The 11,485-nt window shown below is 38.1% G+C and overlaps 1 pseudogene; it reads right to left on the reverse strand.

The window, feature by feature from the left end:
- LOC121038410 (40S ribosomal protein S8-like) overlaps window positions 1–11,045 on the reverse strand; it is a 57,725-nt pseudogene extending 46,680 nt beyond the window's left edge.
- Between the last annotated feature and the right edge of the window lie 440 nt (window positions 11,046–11,485).

Here is an 11,485-nt window from a genome sequence, read left to right on the forward strand (position 1 = left end):
ACATACTACTTGTATTGCAAGACATCACTCATTTATCAAGTTAAAACTTATTAGAAATGTTTGCTCATCTTGTAGAACACTCACAGAACAAGTTAGTCGCAATCCAAGATTAATATTACTCAACTATAAAAAAGAAGGAAATTTTGGCATTTCTGACAATATAAATGAACCTTGAGGTCATTAATGTAAATGAAATGTCAGACAAAGACAATACTGTATGATCTCACCTCATTGTGGAAATAAAACACTAAACTCAGAAACAACAGATTGGCAGGGGTGGCCTTGGGGGGTGGGGGGGCAGTGGTAGAGAGAAATGGGCCAAGGTGGCCACAGGGTACAAACTTCCAGTTACAAGATGAATATGTTCTGGGTATATAATGAACAGCATGGTGACTATAGTTAACACTACTATATTGTATAATTGAAAGTTGCTGAAAGAGTAGATCTTAGAAGCTCTGAAACACACACACACACACACACACACACACACACACACACAAAGGGTAACTACGAGAGGTGATGGATGTGTTAATTAATCTTAGTATGGTAATCATTTCACAGTATATACCTATATGGAATTACCATGTTGTATACCTTGAACTTACACAATGTTATATGTCTATTATACCCTTGAAAGCTGGGAAAAATAGAATCACTATAAAAAAGTATTACAGAGATATTTTATATTCTTCCTACTAAGTCTTTGAAATCCTATGTGTATTTTAAATATCAGCACATCTCAATTTGCAATAGACACATTTCAATTGTTCAATAGCCACGTGTGGCATATGCTCAAAGCATTGCTTACCACAAGGTCTCAGCACTCCAAGAGATGAGGCTTTTTTGGAGGGATGAGCAGATTTTGCATAGCCAGAGGGCAGACTGTGGTAGATTGAATATGACCACAAATACTTTGCAGTTCCTCCCATTAAATAGTGGAATCTATTTTTCCACTCTTTGAAGCTAAGCTCTCACCTTTTGACTTGCTCTAATGAAATGTAAGAAAAGTGCTGTTGTAGGAGTTCCAGAACCTAATTTTCAAGAAGGCTTTAGTTTTTTCTTCACACTCTTGGAAAATATCCTTACCATTGGAGGAGGCCTGGAAGCAACTACTGAAACATGAGAGATCTCACAGATCATTGATCATGGGCAATAGTCAACACTAGGTCTCCAGACATGTGAGGGAGGCTACCTTAGACACCCTCTCATCCCCCATCAAGCCATAAGCTGACTGCTGCAAAACTAAGCCCCGGTGATAGTAGCAGAAATGCCTAGCTTATCCCAGCTATCTTAGCCTGTTCTGCCATTGAGATTCTCCAAACAGCCCTCTTTACTAATTATTGGCATTTATATGGCAAGGACACATCTGTGACACTGCTACTTTCCAGCATTCCACTAGACAGAGGCATTCAACCTCTCTATTCTCAGCCTTACATTCTTAAGTATATTAAGATTCTATCATAGTCCCCTTTTCAATATTTTCTAAGACCTCTGTTTCTCTCTTTCATCCCCTCTAACCCTCCCTGCCTGCATAGTTTAGCAATCATAGTTCATATGCTACTAGGGTGGGCAGCTGCTTCTGTCCAATCACTTCTTCTCCCAATTTTTTCCGATTTACAGCTAATGAGTGAGAATCTCCTTTTGGACAATGCCTACCTAGATAAAATGGGGTTGCATCGCAGCCCCAAAGTATACAAATGAGGGTGGAGGAAGAATGGGAAATATATTAATTATTTGTACAGCATCCTATCACATTCATCTCTCCAAATAAATTGCAGCATGTTCAGTAAATTAGCTTATGATTAGTATTTACACTGCCACACTTCACACAGTTAAATGTATAGTAGATACCAAATAGGTCACTTCAATTTCTTGACTGAGCCAATAAGTCCACCCAGACAGAGTTCGTACCCTTTACACGTTCAGCTTTTTCTCCCCTCCAGAGCAAGGTTTTACCTCCAATCCTTTCGAAGTCAATAAGCATAAATCTTTCTCTAAACACTATTACTGGTACCTACTGGATAATTTTCTGCTTGGAGACAAATGGAAAAGAGGATATGAGAGAGGGAGAGGGAGAGTTCTTGCATAGTTCACATCCATGAAAGCATATTCTTAGCTCCATTCTGTCTGGAAATAGAGAATCAGGCTCAGCAGTTCTTGATCTATAATTTTTTTGGTGCTTTGATTAATTCAGTGGCACAATAACCATAGTTTATAATGTTATTCAATCAAATAGATTTTATAGCCTGCTGATAAGTTCTAAAATGTCCTTATAAATTATTCTTTTATTATTATTATAAGACAGTGTGATATCTCGACATTGATACAACATATGTGGGGATCAGTGCACGACCTTGAAGTGTTGAGCCAGAAGGAAACATACATCCAATATCATTCATTAAGTGCATGAATAAATAAGAATTCTCCACTCACTTCCCAAGTTATCAATGTAATTAGCAGATGTCAAGATCTCACATTTATCCAAAGAGCAGCATTTTTAAAAAAAAAATCCAAATTATTAATTATTTACCTCTTCCAGACCTTTAATTGAAAATTTAAGGCAAAATAATAAAAATATTGTTGGAAAAAGAATAAAATAAATAAATAACTTATTTTATATACATGTGTATGTCAAAGATTACAAAGTAAGGGAAAATCTGCTATGCAATTCTAGAGAGACAAGAAGTAGAACAGCATTGGTAAATATGGAAGACACCTAGAAGTTTCCAATAAAAACTGAGACTCAGCATTTATGATTTTGGAGACCTGATTTCAAGGTCTGATTAGCTCTTTTGGATTATGAGCTTCACTTAGTAAACTAATAATTCCCAAAAATGAATAATTGAGGTACATGAGCATCTAATAACCAGGTATTCATTGCAATTGATGCTGTTTAAGAAAAAGTTCCTTCTTTTTTAAAAATATTTTTAATCCAAAAAGAAAGACATGAAAAATAAATAATCCTCAGTGTGAGTTTTGTCCTCCCTCTCCTGTTTATTTTCTTTCTGAATCTAGATATTAAATTTCAACAAACCAGATAGTTTCATCATTATCCTAGATTTTTAATGTCAAATAATACTGGATTTCATAGAATGAGGGACTATAAACAGACACAATAAAGCACAAGGACTTCTCAGAGAAACACTTGGAAATAACAAAATATAAATCATGAACATAGTTATTTTGTCTTTAAATAGTGAATAATTTTCTAAATCTAGATTTTTAGTTCCAATATTCTGATTCAAAAATTATTATGTTAGCAATTTGGTTGAAAAAATGTACTGAGCCAACTCCTCCCTGGTGCCATAGTCACTCCCCAGTAGTAAATGTTAACAGTTCCAGAAAGCAGAGTTCCAGTAGCTTGAGAGAGTTAACGCTCCTCTTGAAGGATTAACTTAAATCCAAAGAAAATACAAACCCATAAATGTAGAGATTTTCATTAAATGGAAATTAAGAGGAGTACTTTGGAGGACTGGTACAGAGAAAACTAGGTTAAGAAATATCCTTTCAAATGGAAAGAATAATAACCATGTAAAAACTACTAAAGGTTATTTAAACACAAATATTTTATGACGTCTCTTTGGCCATAGTTTTTGGAATGTTTAAGAATACTGGGGATTGTAAAAACACAATATGCAAACTTTTTAATACGCATATGTATTTTTCCCTCAGAGTCTAAACACAAGTGAAATTTCCGCTCTAGATCCCAGGTATCTAAGCCCATAAAAAATGCCTTCAAGCTGACTCTCCCTCTTGGCTCAGAAACTCATGTATGGTTTGCATGTTAATGAAGTTAATTACTCAACCTATGGTCAGGATGCCAACACACTTCATGACCTCAGGGACCTTGTTCTATCTGTAACAAACTCTTTCTCCAGTATCTTTGACATCTTTATTTACCCAGCCAGGTTGGCACCCTAAATTTTTCCTTCTCTGCAGGGCAACCAGAGCTCTACAAGAGTGGTGGCTATGTTCCCAATGCATAGGCAATTTCTCCAGGATCTACTTCCTACAGTTTGCTTCAATGACTTTCACGACAGCTTTATTTACTCTGTTTTTATCTTACTGCCTTAAATCAGGAGTCTCCCTTTAGATTCATTAAAGTTGAAAAGTTGGCCTGCTTTTGATTTTATCTCTCCTCTCAGAGGACTCTTTCCCTTTGTTCTGCAGCCCAGAGGCCAGCCCTTCCATCCCTTACCCAGCTGACTGCTTCCTGGTTCTTGTACCCACTTCATGGCCTGGCCTTAGCTGGCCTCTATTTATCCACATATGGAGTTAGCCAAAACTGAATCTTGTCTTACAGCTTTTAAACACATTCAGGTCTGCCCTATTTAAAAACATTTTCATTACTTATCCTAAATTCTTCTATAGACTTAATCCTTCTCTCTCCTTCCTTCTTTTGGTCAAGCTCCTTCAGCATCTACTTCTTTACCTCACAACCCTCAGAATACTGGCTTCTGTTCTGAGCAGCATATTGAACTTGCTTCTACTAAGAATGTCATTGACCTAATTACTAGCTCCAATGGATACTCTTCTGAATTTATTTTAGTTCAACTTTTGTGGCCTAAGCCTCTGTAGACCATTCCTTTTTTTTCCTGGAATTCTTTCCTATGATGTGTATGCTACTTCTTTCTTCTGGCTTCCTTTTAGGAAACAGTGGAATTGAGTACTAAAGAAATTGATCTCAAACACGCATAAAAGCATGGAATATGAATCTGCATGTGACTTATAATATCTAACTTCTTAGGAGTACCACATATTGGTACAAAGTGACACAAAACTACATATACATGCTGCCTTTTGGTCTTAAAATATCTACTTGTTAAATGAGGGAGCCAAGAATTATCTCAAGTTGGTTGTAATTTTTGAAGACAAAGAAGATGGTCTGGGGCCTAAGTTAGATTGATAGCCCTTACCAGACAAGGCATGTCAGAGCTAATACTTCTCCACCTGGGAGGTCTCCTATTCAGAGCTGGGATTCTACTGCAGTTGAGGCATATATGGTTCCCTAAAGCTTCCTGATGGAAAAAAATGGGGGAAAATGGAGGATGAGGTAAAAAGTAGGACAGAGTCAATACTTTGCTTCCACTGAAATTTTCAGAGTGGTTGATGAGACGATACGCTAAAAGCTAGTTGGAGGGTAAGGAGGTGGTTCTAACACACAGTGGCTCCCCTAGAACAATATGGTGGAAGAATAAGTGTGGGCCTGCTTTACCCTGCCACTGAAGTTTCTTATAGTTCAACAAATAGTCATCAAGTGTCCATTATGTCCCAGGCCTTATTTGGGGCAATGGAGATATGAGGATGAAGAGCTATGGTTTTTATCCTCAAGGAGCAACAATCTAGCTGACACTTTCATCAGGTGAGCATAAAAAATACAGTAAAACATTGGGAATCCTTAATTTATCTGGTGGATTCTCTCCCTCTTCCTCTGCTGTATTCACAAACCCATGTAGATGGAATTTCAAATTTCAATTCCCAGTCCCCTTACAGTCTATTTATACTCACACTTCCTAGCTCCCATGATGACACCTTGGATAAAGAATTTATTACTATCTTCCATTTGTCAAAAGAATTTCATTTCCAGATATCAATGTATCTCCTGCATTAGTGTTTAGGATATGATGCTTCTGTTGGATAAAACATTGGCAGGGTCTTTTGGCTCATCCCATGTTATCCACATTTCTGTTCTTTCCTAAGTATTCCTACTGCTTTGGGATTTTAGTCATTAAGAAGACAACCAAATTGAATCAAAACAATTATGCAATAATGTGCATGCCAAGTTTTCCTGGCATCTCTTACCAGAAATTCTACAGTGTGAGAGTGCATTGCCCAAATATTTTATTTACATTCAACTTGTCCCAAGGTATTGCTAAGAATAGGAATGAATATATAGCCTGTTTGTTCAGAGTATTAAGCCACATAGCCAAATTTGGACTGGTTAATGTTGTATCTCCCTCATGAATAGAGAATATGGAATTGAAAACGACTAGCATGGAGGACAGAATGACTCAGAAATCTAAGAATAGCCAAATCATGTGAAAAGACCCAAAAGCTACTTCAGAATGAACTGCATCCGCCTGCCTCACAAACCCAGCAAATTACAATATTTAAATCTATGCAAAACACCATTTTACCAGCATTTTATCTGTATATTTAATTTTGCTTTGGGTTGGTATGTGTTTGTCTCCTTACTGTGAGTTAGTTTATTAGCAAAGGTGTATGCTAGCTCAAAAAAATAATCTAGTTTATTTTGTTTTGTTTCTTTTAGATTATAAATTAATAACTTGGGCTGCTTGGAATCATTTTAAGAATAGATTTGAAAGTAGATTTTGGATAAACCACAGACTCCTCGGAGGTCTAGGAGACACTTACCACCAAAGCACTGAGAAAGGCTGATAATATGAAAGACTCAGACACTATGGGAGATCCCATGTTGCCTTAAGTAAGCTCATCATCTAGGATTCTGGCAATAATCTGACACCCTAAATAAAGTGCTTCCTCTGCTTTAGTTATTATAAGCCACTTTATTGGGCTCTAATTAGGAACAGAACTGAGAGTAATCTGATAGGACATGTTCTTTGCTATTCTCATCACCATGCACATCACTGATAGTGAAGAAAGGAAGGACTGGAACTGAGTATCATCCTTCATTAGCCACTTTGGTCAGCCACACTCTCTGCCACCACACTGTGCCCTCTAAAGTTCCCATACTTTGATTAGTAAACAAATCTTTACCTTGCTTTAATTAAAATCTGTATCTCATCACAGGCTCAGCTCCCCCTGCAGCCCTTTCCGGTGAAGGTTGTTCTTTTCTCCTAAGTGGTGTAGGTAGTTACCATCCACCGTTGCCATTTCCACATGATCACTTCATGGGGATAACCCGTGCTTCTTCCGGTTTCCCGTCACTTGGAGAAAACACCCAATGCCCCCCTTTCCCGCTGCGATGACCTGGGAGTCATCCCTGTATTTTGTTTAATGCTCTGCTGTTGCACATTTTCATTCTGCACTGGGCCCCACAAAATATGTAACCTTGTCCTGGTCCTAAATGTAGTCTTGCATGTTCTAATTTGCTCTACACTAACAACTGAGGTTATTTTTATCACATGAATCATGCCACCCCCTTGGTTGAAACACATTTATGGCTTTTCATTGCATTGAGAATCAAGCCCTCACATCAAGGTCTGCAAAGACCTGCCTTCTTGGGGTGCAGGTGTCGCTTCCCCACTTCAACACCCTCACTCACTGAGGCTGCAGGCATACTGGCACCTTTCAGATTGTTGTCCACAGCAGTTCCTTCCCTTTGCACATGCCTCAGACCCTTTGCACATGCTATTTCCTTTCTCTGCAACACTCTTTCCCACACTACATCATTCTCATCTCTCAAGATTTAGCTTCAATAGCGCTTAATGTATCAGGATGTGCTAATTGCCATAACAACCCCCAAATCTCAGTGGCTTGTTAAAAAAAAAAAAAAAAGGTTTATCCCTCAGTCATGACAGTCTAATCAGCTCATGTCAGGTTCCTACAGCCAGCTTTCCTAATGAGGATTCAGGGTCACTCCTCAGTAGGTGGCTTTATCACTTTCTAAGGCCTCAGAGTCCTTCACTGGACTGTCTGTGCCCAGCAAGAAGACAAAGGAAGAATGTGTGGAGCATCACAGCAGAGGTTTAGCATCAGGCCTCAAAGAGGAGTCTGCCAATTTTGCCCAGATTCCACTGGCTCCATCAATTTGTAAAAGAGCCTGGGAAATGCTGTTTAGCTCTGTGCCCAGAAGGCAAAGTAAATGGTTTTGAGTACTTGTTACCATCTTGGCCACCGTCGCCTTACTCAGAGAGTTTCTCTCTGACCCTTAATCGCAAATAGCTCACTTCTATTTTACTCTACTCTTGTAATCAATTTCTCTCTCACCTCAATTTGTGGTTATTTTTTGCATTTTACTTGTTTAGACTTTCTCATCTACTAGAATGTAAATACCTTGTGGGCAGAGATCTTACCAGTCTTTTTCACCATTATAGCCACAGGACTTACAGCAGTACTAAGCATACAGTAGATTTTTTTTTTAATGTTTTATTTCTTTTTGAAAGAGAGACAGAGTAGGAGCAGGGGAGAGGCAGTGAGAGAGGAAGACACAGAATCTGAAGCTGGCTCCAGGCTCTGAGCTGTCAGCACAGAGCCCGACATGTGGCTCAAACCTCTGAACTGTAAGATCATGACCTGAGCCGAAGTCTGATGCTTATCTGACTGAGCCACCCAGGTGCCCCAGTACTTAATTAAAAAAAAAAAAAAATTCTGTTGAAATAATTGAGTGAGTGCAGGAAAAATGTCTGTCTTGTTCTTCCTTGCTAGTAATATTGATAACTATTCCTTTCTATCATGCGGGAGTGATAGAATGGCAAGATTCCCTTCTCCCACGATGAAATTAATGGTGCTTTTAAAGGCAGTATATAATGTTTAGAAGTAAATGTTCTGGAGTGCCTAGGTGGCTCAATCACTTAAGCGTCCAACTCTTGATTTCGACTGAGGTCACGATTTCATGGTCATGAGATCCAGCCCCATGTAGGGCTCCACACTGACAGCACAGAGCCTGTTTGGGATTCTGTCTATCCCTCTCTCTCTGCAGCTCCCCCTGCTCTTCCATGCTCTCTGCTCGCTCTCTCTCCCTCTCTCTCTCTCTCAAAATAAATAAATAAAAACATTTAAAAAGAAAAAAAGAAGTAAATGTTCTGTAATCAGATTCCGTAGGTTCAAACCCTAAGGTCATTGCTTATTATTAGCTATGTAATCTTGAGTAACCTACTCAACCTCTCTAAACTCTAATTTCCTCTTCTGTTCAAAAGTGTAATAGTAGTATCCATATCCCAGCATTCTTGTGAGGAAAATGAGATCATCTCTGTAACATACTCAGAACCATGCTCTGGTTAATGGCTCAATAAATGTAAGTATGATTATTATTAGTCACCACTATATACCCAGTGCCTGGTCCAGTACGTTGTAAAAGCAAGCACTCAATATATATTGGTTGAATGAAAGAACAAACGATTAAGGGAAAAACCTTCTCTCACAGCTATTGACTCCAATAAAAACAAGAGCTATCTTTACTGGACCTTGAGTCCATGAAAGATCTTAGTTTGCTAATGCTCAGCACTCAGAACTTGCTTTCATGCATAACAATAATGGACAAGCCCTAGGGAACACCCAGTCTTTTGAAACCATCTAGCAATGTGTGTAAACTTGAACAAGAGCAACAGATCTCATTCTCTCCCCATCACAATGTTTTAATTTTAATTTGTTCCAGTTGTATTGAGATATAATTAACATACATCACTGTGTACATTTAAGGTGTATAGCCTGATGGTTTGATTCATACACATTGTGAAATGATTACTACAATAATTTAGTTAGCATTTATAAAAAGAGAAAGCATTTACTTAAAAATAATATAAATTAAAAGGGGGTCACCTGGCTGGCTCAGTTGGTGGAGCATGCGACTCTTGATCTCAGTATCTTGGGTTCAAGCCCCACAATTGGTATAGAGTTTACTTAAAAATACAATAAATTAAAAAATAAGAAAAGAGAGAAAGCAAAAAAAAAAGGCAAAAAATTTTCCTTGTGATAACTCAGAATTTACTTTTTATAACCTTCATGTACATATATCATATAGATGTTAACCATAGTCATCATGCTATACATTCCATCCCTAGTACTTACTTACCTGATAACTAGAAGTTTACATCTTTTGACCACCTTCTTCCGATTCTCCTTCCCCTTACTCCCTGCCTCTGATAAACACAAATCTGATCTTTTTTCTATGAGTTTGGCTTTTTGTATTTGTTTATTTTTAGATTTCACAGGTAAATGAAATGATACGATTATTTGCCTTTCTCTTTCTGACCTATTTCATTTAGCGTAATGTCTTCAATGTCTATCCATGTTGCTGCAAATGGCAGATGTTTTTGTCATTTTTTATGGCTGAATAATATTTAATTTGGTGTGTGTGGGGGGGGGTGGGTGTATATACATATCACAGCTTTTTTATCCATTCATCCATTAGTGGACACTTAGGTTGTTTCCATGTCTTAGTTATTGTAAATAATGCTGCTATAAACACAGAGGTACAGATATCTTTTAAACTTAGTGTTTCATTCCTCTGGACATATATATCCAGAAGCGGAATAACCAGATCATATGATCATCCTATATTTAATTTTTTGAGGATCTTCCATTCTGTTTTTCATAGTGGCTGTGCCAGTTTACAATCCCATCAACAGTGCAAAGGTTTTCCTTTAGGTTTGCTTATTCTTGTTACCAAGAAAAACAAAAAAATGCACTCCTATATACAAAGTATTCAGCCACATGCACTTCCCCCCTCCCTTTTTTTTTTTTTTTTTTTTTTCTAAAAATAAGCACCTTTATTACATGAACGAAGATGGGAGGACAGAGGATTCGTTTGCCTTTCCAGGCCTTGATTTTCCTCAGATAGACAGAACTCCAGTTCCCTGCCCTCTAGCACAAGGCCATCTGCCCTGCCACACTGGCCTGCTTTTCTTGTGATACACACAAAAAGCTTGCCCTGCTGGAACTCCTCCTCCAGAAGATGCTGATTTGGGCATTCTTTGACCTTTCCTCATATTTCTTCTTCATTTTCTTTGATCTTTTTTTTTTAATCTCTTCCTCCTCAGGAGTCAGCTGGGCCTCCTCCCCATCCAGGGACAGTACATAGTGGGATTCATCCATGGTTGGGAGGTGTGCTGTCATCATCATATAGTTCTTCACAGAATCTTGGTGAAGCAGTTCATTGATAGATGCATTTGCAAACATCGATGATCCTTGCTTTGTATATAGAACACTTGGAGCTCCAGGAGAGATTCCCCAGATCCAGCCTCCAGGCACGGTAATTACTGTTGCCTCCCCAAAGTCAGACTGTGTGTATACAGCAGAGACCAATCTTAGTGCAACAGTGTGACCCAGCTCAAACTTCTGCTCCTTGTGGAAAGGCTTTCTTTTGCCCCTGGTCTTGCCCAGTTGTCCCAAGGGATGCCCATCACTCACAGACCGCTGGAAAGAAAGCTAACAGATGCTTTTTTTTTTTTTTATTAACAATCTATCTTTGTCATTTTCCCTCAACAATGCATTTCCCATGCCTTTTATTGACAGCATGATATTCCATTGCATCAATATACTGTTACTTACTTTTTTTAAAAAAATTTTTAGTGGTATGATTTTTATCAAGTTTTATTAAGATAGAATTCACAGCTCATATAATTCATTCATTTAAAGTAGAAAACTCGGAGGTTTTTTACTATGTTTATAGAGTTGGGCATCCATCATCACAATTTTAGAACATTTTTCCTACCCCCAAAAGAAACCTCATACTCTTAGCCATCATCTCTCAGTTCCTCTACCCTACATCAGCTTTTGTCAATCACTAATCTACTTTCTGTCTCTAAAGACTTGCCTGTTCTGGATATCTCCTATAAATGGA

The sequence above is a fragment of the Herpailurus yagouaroundi genome, unplaced genomic scaffold (genome assembly GCF_014898765.1).
Source record: "Herpailurus yagouaroundi ecotype Mexico unplaced genomic scaffold, PumYag 166, whole genome shotgun sequence".
Taxonomy (NCBI): Eukaryota; Metazoa; Chordata; class Mammalia; order Carnivora; family Felidae; genus Herpailurus; species Herpailurus yagouaroundi.